The sequence below is a fragment of the Schistocerca cancellata genome, chromosome 2, assembly GCF_023864275.1.
Source record: "Schistocerca cancellata isolate TAMUIC-IGC-003103 chromosome 2, iqSchCanc2.1, whole genome shotgun sequence".
NCBI lineage: Eukaryota > Metazoa > Arthropoda > Insecta > Orthoptera > Acrididae > Schistocerca > Schistocerca cancellata.
The window spans coordinates 158,182,044-158,192,076 of NC_064627.1; positions in this window are offsets into that span (position 1 = coordinate 158,182,044).

Sequence of the window (10,033 nt, forward strand, 5' to 3'; positions counted from 1 at the left end):
TGCTTGCACAATGAAATATTTCCATAAAAACTGTCATCCCATATTTCATCTTCTCAGGCACTCAATTTTCAAATACACTGGAAAACATTTTTTTAGTTGAAATCGAGAAGCCAAATATAAATGTTCATAGCTGTAGCTTTGAAAATACTTTAGTTGTTCTTTAATAATGATTCCTTTAAAAAATAGCTTTCACTACTATCGCCCTCATAGGGTTAAATTTCAAAAAATTCTGAAAACATATTTCTTTATTTCTGACTGGGAAGCCAAATACCAATTTTCATATATCTAGCTTCAAAACTGCTTTAACAGAGATGTTTTTCAAATAAAACCTTCATCCCCTATTTCACCCCTTTAGGTTTGGAATTTTGAAATATCCCTTCTTAAATGATGCCTTCAGTACAAGATCTGCAGCCTCTCCAAATTTCAAGTTTGTACCTTTAGTGGTTTGGCCTGGGTGTGATGAGTCAGTCAGTCACTCAGCCAGGATATTGACTTATATAGAGAGAGAGCAGACTGTATGTTAATAGCAGAACAGCGTGACCCACTACCCAGCATACTCTTGTAATTGAGCACATCACATTGAGGCAATGTTGGAACTTCTCTATGAGGTACACAGTATGCCCCATCCATGATGGCGTGAGCTCATAATCATTCCTAGGAACTAACTCTTCACAGAGATAATTTGGTTATTTAATCTTATGTGTGCCAGTCGCTGTGAAACCCTTCAGCTGCCAGAGTTAACCACAGTTGTCTTAAATACTGAGAGCTGTAAGCCATTAGATGCCAATCATTTTTCTAACTGGGATGGTGCTTTACCCACTACTCTACTCATTTCTTCAAGGCTGGTAGCAGAAGTATACATGCATATCTCATCAGCATACTGTAGTACTCGAGTAGCTTTTGGCAGCCTAGTTCTCATGCCTGCTGTGTAAACATCAAATAGGACAGGTCTCAATGTCGGTTCCTGTGGAAGTCCTGGAGTGGTACACCTTGTGCATACAGTTTTATTTTTTCATGTAATAGAATAGACCTTCTAACCAAAAATTTGGTTACACCATAAACAAAATTTTATGGCAGTCCTACCTCTATCATACTTTGTTACAGTAAGGGTATGGTAACTTTATTGTATGCCCCTTCAATGTCCACAAACATGGGTGAAGGATACTGTCTTTCCTCAAATGTATTTTGTGTGCCCAAAGTGAGACGTTTCACACTATCTAAAGTAGTGCAATTCTTCTGAAAACCATTTTGATAGTCTCATGGTATACTATTCGTTTCGAATTACCATTCAAGATGGCTTTTAATTAATTGTTCCATTTCACAATGCACAATGAGAGTGCTGTGGTTCTATAGGAGTCAGCAGATGTTGTATCATTTCCAGGTTTCAGAATTTGTATAATGATTCATGTAGTATAATATTTAGGAAATGATTCTTATAACTATACTGATTGCAGGTATCCAATAGCCACCCTTTCGCAGATTAAAATAAATTCTACAGCATTTCATAATACACTCCTGGAAATTGAAATAAGAACACCGTGAATTCATTGTCCCAGGAAGGGGAAACTTTATTGACACATTCCTGGGGTCAGATACATCACATGATCACACTGACAGAACCACAGGCACATAGACACAGGCAACAGAGCATGCACAATGTCGGCACTAGTACAGTGTATATCCACCTTTCGCAGCAATGCAGGCTGCTATTCTCCCATGGAGACGATCGTAGAGATGCTGGATGTAGTCCTGTGGAATGGCTTGCCATGCCATTTCCACCTGGCGCCTCAGTTGGACCAGCGTTCGTGCTGGACGTGCAGACCGCGTGAGACGACGCTTCATCCAGTCCCAAACATGCTCAATGGGGGACAGATCCGGAGATCTTGCTGGCCAGGGTAGTTGACTTACACCACGTTGGGTGGCACGGGATACATGCGGACGTGCATTGTCCTGTTGGAACAGCAAGTTCCCTTGCCGGTCTAGGAATGGTAGAACGATGAGTTCGATGACGGTTTGGATGTACCGTGCACTATTCAGTGTCCCCTCGACGATCACCAGTGGTGTATGGCCAGTGTAGGAGATCGCTCCCCACACCATGATGCCGGGTGTTGGCCCTGTGTGCCTCGGTCGTATGCAGTCCTGATTGTGGCGCTCACCTGCACGGCGCCAAACACGCATACGACCATCATTGGCACCAAGGCAGAAGCGACTCTCATCGCTGAAGACGACACGTCTCCATTCGTCCCTCCATTCACGCCTGTCGCGACACCACTGGAGGCGGGCTGCACGATGTTGGGGCGTGAGCGGAAGACGGCCTAACGGTGTGCGGGACCGTAGCCCAGCTTCATGGAGACGGTTGCGAATGGTCCTCGCCGATACCCCAGGAGCAACATTGTCCCTAATTTGCTGGAAAGTGGCGGTGCGGTCCCCTACGGCACTGCGTAGGATCCTACGGTCTTGGCGTGCATCCGTGCGTCGCTGCGGTCCGGTCCCAGGTCGACGGGCACGTGCACCTTCCGCCGACCACTGGCGACAACATCGATGTACTGTGGAGACCTCACGCCCCACGTGTTGAGCAATTCGGCGGTACGTCCACCCGGCCTCCCGCATGCCCACTATACGCCCTCGCTCAAAGTCCGTCAACTGCACATACGGTTCACGTCCACGCTGTCACGGCATGCTACCAGTGTTAAAGACTGCGATGGAGCTCCGTATGCCACGGCAAACTGGCTGACACTGACGGCGGCGGTGCACAAATGCTGCGCAGCTAGCGCCATTCGACGGCCAACACCGCGGTTCCTGGTGTGTCCGCTGTGCCGAGCGTGTGATCATTGCTTGTACAGCCCTCTCGCAGTGTCTGGAGCAAGTATGGTGGGTCTGACACACCGGTGTCAATGTGTTCTTTTTTCCATTTCCAGGAGTGTAAATAGTGTTGTTCCTGGTGCTATGTTCACTGAGCAGGTTAAGGCAATCGACAGCTCTGCTTTTGTAAACGACAAGCATAGGAAATGAAGTGATATTTCTTCTGGAATACTCAGAGGTTCTGCCAGCACTGATAGACGCGCTATTTTGTCTATATATATATATATATATATATATATATATATATATATATATATATATATATATATGAGTGATTCATCCATTTTCTTGAAATTGATATTTCCTTGGACCTATGTTGAAGAGCCTTGTTATGTCCCCATATATCTGTGACTAGTGTCTTTATGCAATTTGTTACAAAATGCTGACTATAGTCTGTCTGCAAACTCAAGAGCAAGCAGCGCTTTTGGTGGGGGAAGTGGCCTTTCCTGGAGGAACGCTGCCACTGGCCTACAGGGGCGCCAAAAATCTTTTGCCCGTTATCTGTCTAGCAGTGTAGATCGGCGTGCAGTGATATACGTCGTTTATGTACGTGGCATCTTAAGATGCCAGAGTCAGTGAGTTAACTTTGTATGCTTACTGATGTACATCGATATCCGGAAGTGATGCATAATCGTCTATCATTGCAAGAAAATGTGCAGAATACGAAGAGGAGATATTTGGGGAGTAACGAGCGTTCGATCGTCTCTAATGTTATTACAGTGTGTGTTAAAGAGGCAACCCAAAAACAACTGTTGGCTAATATTACCAGTCCCAATCAAAGGGCTGCAATTTATGCAAACGTCAGCCGCACCTAATAGGACGCATAAGTAAGGAATGGAAAAATAAGCCACATGGTTTACTGGAATCGCCGCGGAGGAAAACTAATAATTTTGGGAGGAAACCTATCGTTATAGACAGTTTCCAAATCATGTAAACCCTTTGATGCTTATGGAACACTAAATCTCTATCTTGATCACTATTCACCTAACACATATTCCTTAGAAACATGTGCGCAATAGCTATTCTAAACACTGCTGAAATTTCCTATGAAACATGTACACCGGTTCTGGACTTCTAAGCAAAAGCAAGGTGTGTTCACATATTAATTTTTATTTTTTGGTTAGAACTTTATTTGTTAATCTACACTAATGTTATCCTCTTCCAATTCCCGATACACTTTAGGAACTGTTTCTTCGGAATAGTTTACAGGTCTCTTAAGTGCGCATTTTTAATCTCATCCATGCTTGTAAAACGCTGTCCTTTAAGGTCTGCTTTGAAATGTTTATACCACTTGTCTGCCCTTGGTTTACTCATAACAGGCTCACCAAAAGCAATATTTACCATTTCTAAAAATTTCATACACTTTATTCCATTCTTATAACAAAATTTAATACAGATTCTCTAATTTATTTTTATACAAAACAAATAATCCTTGATGCTACCAAAACACACGGGACCTTTCTGACGGATGACAACAGAGTAAATACCCAGTATGCATAACATTGAACACATGCTTTTGAGGCATGTTTACGAAGACAGTGACAAAAAAGTAGTGCAAATCCGACTAATGCAACACACAAAATTATAAATTTCTGTTTACTTTTTAAACACTCTTCGTGTCGCAAGAAATGTTAAGTTCTAACGCATTCCTTCAAAGAAAACTTCTACCTCTTAGTAGAAACACAAAGTAAGAACAAGCCTTAAATTCTACAGACTGATCGCATCATATTGGGTTCGTTTTACGAATAGCACTAGAGGAACATACATTAACATGAACAGGCATTTGGTTCTATGTTTGTAGTAGAATCCTGACTTCCGTTCTTATGTTAATATTATTTACTGTATAATGCTGTGTTTCGAAAGAAGCTATCATTGTCTGTATTCCTTATGGCCTTAATGCATTTGTCTAAAAATAAACGCAGCCGAGACGTATCTGTACACGGCTTCGCCACAGATTTGAAGCGCGCGCCGCGGCAGGGCCGGCACTACGTTGTGAAACAACCTGTAGAAGCGCCTTGTGACGCAGCTGGGTTGACAGAGTGGGGACTCGCTCGCTCGCTCTTCAGTTTACCGACTGACTATAGCTCTCTCTCCTTTTCCTGTAAAATGTCGTTCACTTGAGAATCTATTTTGCTATACTGTATGTTTTGTAGACCATCGTTGCCAGTTTTGTAAAGGCCTCATCGGTACTAATAGGGGAGGGGGGGGGGGGCGGTTGCCACGGTTATTATGGCAGGACGAGTTTGTGAGTTCGTGAAACAGCTTCTGGTGCAGTACACCGCTAAGACAATTTGTGTCTGCGACTGTCACACAGCTATGCCCAAGGGCAAGGTAACAGGGTAGGAGGATAAAGGTTCTACAACACTCCAACAATTTAGTAAAAAGGCACACAAATGAGTTAAAAAGGTTTACTTATCTTTGCGACTGGTTGAATAATGAAATCTGCAACACTTCATGCAATATAACCCAAAAAAGGCTCTCAATGACTATGTGCAAATAATCTTAGGTAAACTTCACAGTACATAGCAAATGCAATTTACAACACTGGCCTGTTCACTTCTAAGAGTACAATAAACAATGTTTTCTCTGTAAGCCAGCCCTGGACGATGATCTATAACCAAGTGGACGAGAACTGCTCTTCTATCTTCCGAGTAGGCTACTGCCCGTTGTCGTCCGGTCACTGGCGGATTGTACTCAGCTGGCAATTGGCCGAGGCGAAGTCGAAATCTTCATCCTCAGCGCCTCCCATGGCGCTGGTGGAACTCACTCAAGTTGCGAATCTCTATGGTACTAGCACCAGCTCGCATCTTTACATCTGTGGTACTTTTTCCCTGGGTGCATCTTGTTCGGACGACACAGCACTCCTCCCTCCCTCCCCCCCCCCCCTAAACCGCCACACTGTCGTCACGTACGGCTGAACATCATACTGACGGTGTGGGGGAGGCACGGGTGTTGGAACCAGTGTTGGAGTTGCGTCCATTTCTGTAGCCAATGCTGTGTCGCTGCCAGCACTCCAGCATCCGCCTTGAGACTGTGAGGGAATACCGGCCGAAAAACGACGCAGAGGGTGCGCCCCAGCACCCATCAGTTGGGCATCTTCTTGACAGCATGGATCTGCGGTATCTTCTTGACTGGAGGATCCTTGACTCAGCAGTGGTGGCGTGGCAGGCGCCGCTGGACGGCCGCTAGTGGCCAGATGCGACGTCGGATCGACGTTCATCAGCTCGAGGACTGGAAACAGTGTTGCGTGACCCCACTCTGATGGATGGCGCTCGGCTTGCGTCGACTGGGAAGGCCAGGAATCTGTGAAGATACGGGAAGAAGCAGAACTTTGCAAGCGACAAGGGCAAAATTAATTTAGGTGCCTTTTCTGCAATCCATACGCAAACCAACTGAGTTAGTAATGATGCCGTGCTCCCATTACTTCTTTCTGCCATAGATTCTGTAAAACACAGGTTGGCTAATTTGATATGTTGGCTGACTGGCGTCCGTAGGCGCCGACTGCTGCGGAGGATGGAGCAAGTGCAAGAGCGTGCGGTGGCATCGCCCATGTAGCCATTCTGTGGGCGAGGGCTGTTGCGGGGCTGTAAGTGATAAGTGCACAAGAAGCGAAGCAAGGCTTGTTCACGGGGAAGATGCGAACGAAGTTTGCCCATTTGCTGTTTGAACCTGTGAGCAAAATGTTCAGCATCACTATTCGATCTGGGGGGGGGGGGGGGGGGTCGGGGCCTGGTGATGAGGTCAGATGGCATACGTCGTTCGCTGAACAGAAATCTTAAAATTCAACTGAAGCACTTGCAAAGTGAAGTGAGGTGTTGTCGATGACATGGGAACAACAAAGGGGAATTTAATACATGCCTCTACCACCACTAACTATTATGTGTTCCAGTAAGGGCCAGCAAAGTCTATGTGTACACGCTGCCAAGGCGCTTCTGCCTTAGGCGACTCAAAAAGAAGTTATGGAGGGGCGGCCTGATGTCCTGCATACGCTTGACACTGTTCAGACTTCCTTTCCATTTGTTTGTCCATGCCAAACCATGTACAATGTCTGTGGGCTAATTGTTCTGTGCGGACAACATCCATATAACCTTGATGCAATAAGCTGAGTACATGTCTTTGAAGCACTTTCAGTATCATCAAATGCAAATGTCCTGACTGTGTGAAGCAAAATGACACCATGAACAACAGAAAGATCAAGTCTACATGCAAAATATCGACGGACAATAGGGCTAACAATGTGCTTGATATAAGATGGCCATCTGGTACGAATCTATCTGAGCAAAATTTGCAAATCCGGATCGGAAGAAGTGGCTTGCGATAATCCAGGGGAAACTGCTCGACAATGTCACTTTCTTGTGCAGCAATTTGAAAACATGCTGCTTCGGATGTGTCAAAGTCAGCATCAGGTCCCATAGCGACATGTGAGAGAGCGTCTGCTTTCGCATGGACGATGCGTCTGTGGCCAAAATGATAGGTTTGTTTGAATCGAAATGAGCCAAGCATCGATCACTGAGGAACGCCGCTTTCAAGTTCTGAAGGGCTAAGTTGCAATCTTGGGACCAAACAAAAGGAACATTTTTGCAGCGAAGGCGATGCAAGGGAGCAGCTATATGAGCTATGTTAGGGATGAAATGAATGTAATAATCGAGCTTCCAAAAGACAGATTGCAATTCTTTGACATTAGGAGGCGGTTTCAGATCACGCTTGTAAATATTCTCGTGTCGGATGAAGACATCGAGAATTGATAACATTCCATCTGGAAAAAGAGACACTTTTCTTTAGTCCGGCCTCAGACAAAACTTGAAATAAAGTGCACAAGTTGGCAAGATGTTCTTCTGCCATGCGGCCAGCAGCTGCAATATCGTCCAGTAAACTTGTACGTGAAGGTACAGAAGTAGTCAGCTATTATAAGTAGCACGGTGCTGATGCGCTACCGAAAGGCAAACGAAGGAACGTGAGAAGTCCTAAATGTTTACTGATGACAAAAACATTTTGCCAAAATTCTTCAAGAGAAATCTGAAAGTAGGCATCGCGAAGGTCAATTTTTGAAACGTAGCGACCTGCGCCTAAGCGATCAATGAATTCGTCAAGTCGAGGCAATGGGTAAGTATCCGCAACTGTCAGAGGGTTGACAGTGGCTTTGAAGGCAGCACAAATCCTAATTCTTCCCGACGGTTTGCGAACATATACTACTGGGGAAGACCACTGACTTGCAGATATTGGTGGGATTATGACATTTTCTTGCCAGTGAGCCAGTTCTTTGCATCCTTTTCACGAAGTGCAATGGGCACTAAAAGTTCTTTGAAAAATAGCGGCTGTGCATTGTCTTTAAGCATAATGTGCGCTACAAAGTTATTGACTTTACCTACATCAGGAGCAAACAATTTTTGAAATTCGTCACAGAGCATAGCACGACTGCTACTCGAATTGAACCTATACATGACTAGCACCTTGGCTACAATGTTTAGTTCAAACAACCCGAACAAGTCGAGACCAAAAATTGCAATTGTTTCTCAACTTCGTAGCATTTGAAAGGAAACTGTCTTCTGCAGTTTCTGATAGGTGGCCGCAACGTGAAGTGCTCCTAAAGCTGGATGTTCTGGCCATTGTACACTGTAAGTGTATTTGTAGATTAACACAGTTTTTGTTTGCCTAGCACTTCAAAGTTTCATAATTTAACACAGATACAGATGCACCTGTATCTAACTGAAGTTTTACTCTGTGGCCTGAAATAACTAAAGGTACATACAATTTATTAGAGAGACGTTCCATAGGGGGACTAGTGTTCTGAATAATTGCACACGATTGTTCTGTGGGACCAAACTGTTCTGATATAATTGCGTAGGCTTCCGCGGCCAGAGTCAGTCGACATAAAAGTTTTCTGGGTTTGGTACCGCGTCATAATGTAAAAAACTACTGCTGCTATAGAAAAGCCAACGTTTCGGCCACGATTGCAGCGGCCTTCTTCTGGGTCTTTTTTATAGCAGCAGTAGTTTTTTACATTATGACGCGGTACCAAACCCAGAAAACTTTTATGTCGTAAACTGTTCTGAATTTACAACATGCACTTGCATAGCAGGGAAAATTGTTTCACATTGTGACCTGGGAACTTTTGTCTTTTTAAGCAAACACTTTGTACATGTCCAGTTCGGTGGCAGGAGTAGCAAGTGGTTTGGTGTGATGTGCAATGTCCATGTTTATGTGCTGTATAGCATCGGAGGCAAGATTTTGTACTATGCTGCTGGTGAGCAAAGCACGGCTTGCACTTAAGGTGTTGACATGGTATGGTGTTCTATCTGCAAAGCTGTTAGTAGGGGGACATTGTGGGTTTCCTATATGAGGGGCAAGTATACATCCAGGGGCATCTTTTATTGACAGGTCCTTAACCTATTGTTCTGCTAAGAGGATTATGACCCCTGGGGATAATTTATCGTTTTGATTGACAGGTCCTTAAACTATTGTTCCCCCCCAACCCCTCAGGAAACCTCCAACCCCCTCACTGATACAGGTACAGTTTCAGGTATGAGTTATGTGAATAGCCTCCTCTCACTCTTATCAATTTGATTATTGACTACTTAGTTAAATTTATCAATTACTTAATCCCTCCTCTCTGTTAACCCCTCGGACACCCCTTCCCCTCCCCTCTCCCCCTCCTCTCCTCTACCTGGAAATTGGCGGCTCTGTGGTAGAGAGGAAGGATCTCATGACAGGAAATTCAAGGGTATATTGTTTATTTACAAAAAATTCAGTTTACGGTGGTTGGATTTCTGTTGCCCCACATTATCTGCTTTCTGGGAAGATGCACGTCTTGTAAGAAGTAATTAAATCGCTGGCCTTTCTTTTTATTCCGATTGCGCAATGAACACTGTCATGAGACACCTACCACACGTAATTACAGCGTTAAAAATCTTTCGATCGCGAAGTATGCACTGTCAACTGGACTGCACAGAACGCCATCGTACACACTGCCAGGAGTTTGGGTGCAGCGGCGGCCCCTGCAAAGCGACGACGCGGTCGTCAGATGCTGAGCCACGTGCAGGTGTCCATTCAGGTCCCACAACTCACAGATCGGATGTGAAACTAATCCTCGAACAAAAGTATGAGGTGGCACATCCCTTTTATACTTGACACCTGAGAAATTCTTGTCGAAACACGTGCTTACCTAGCCACT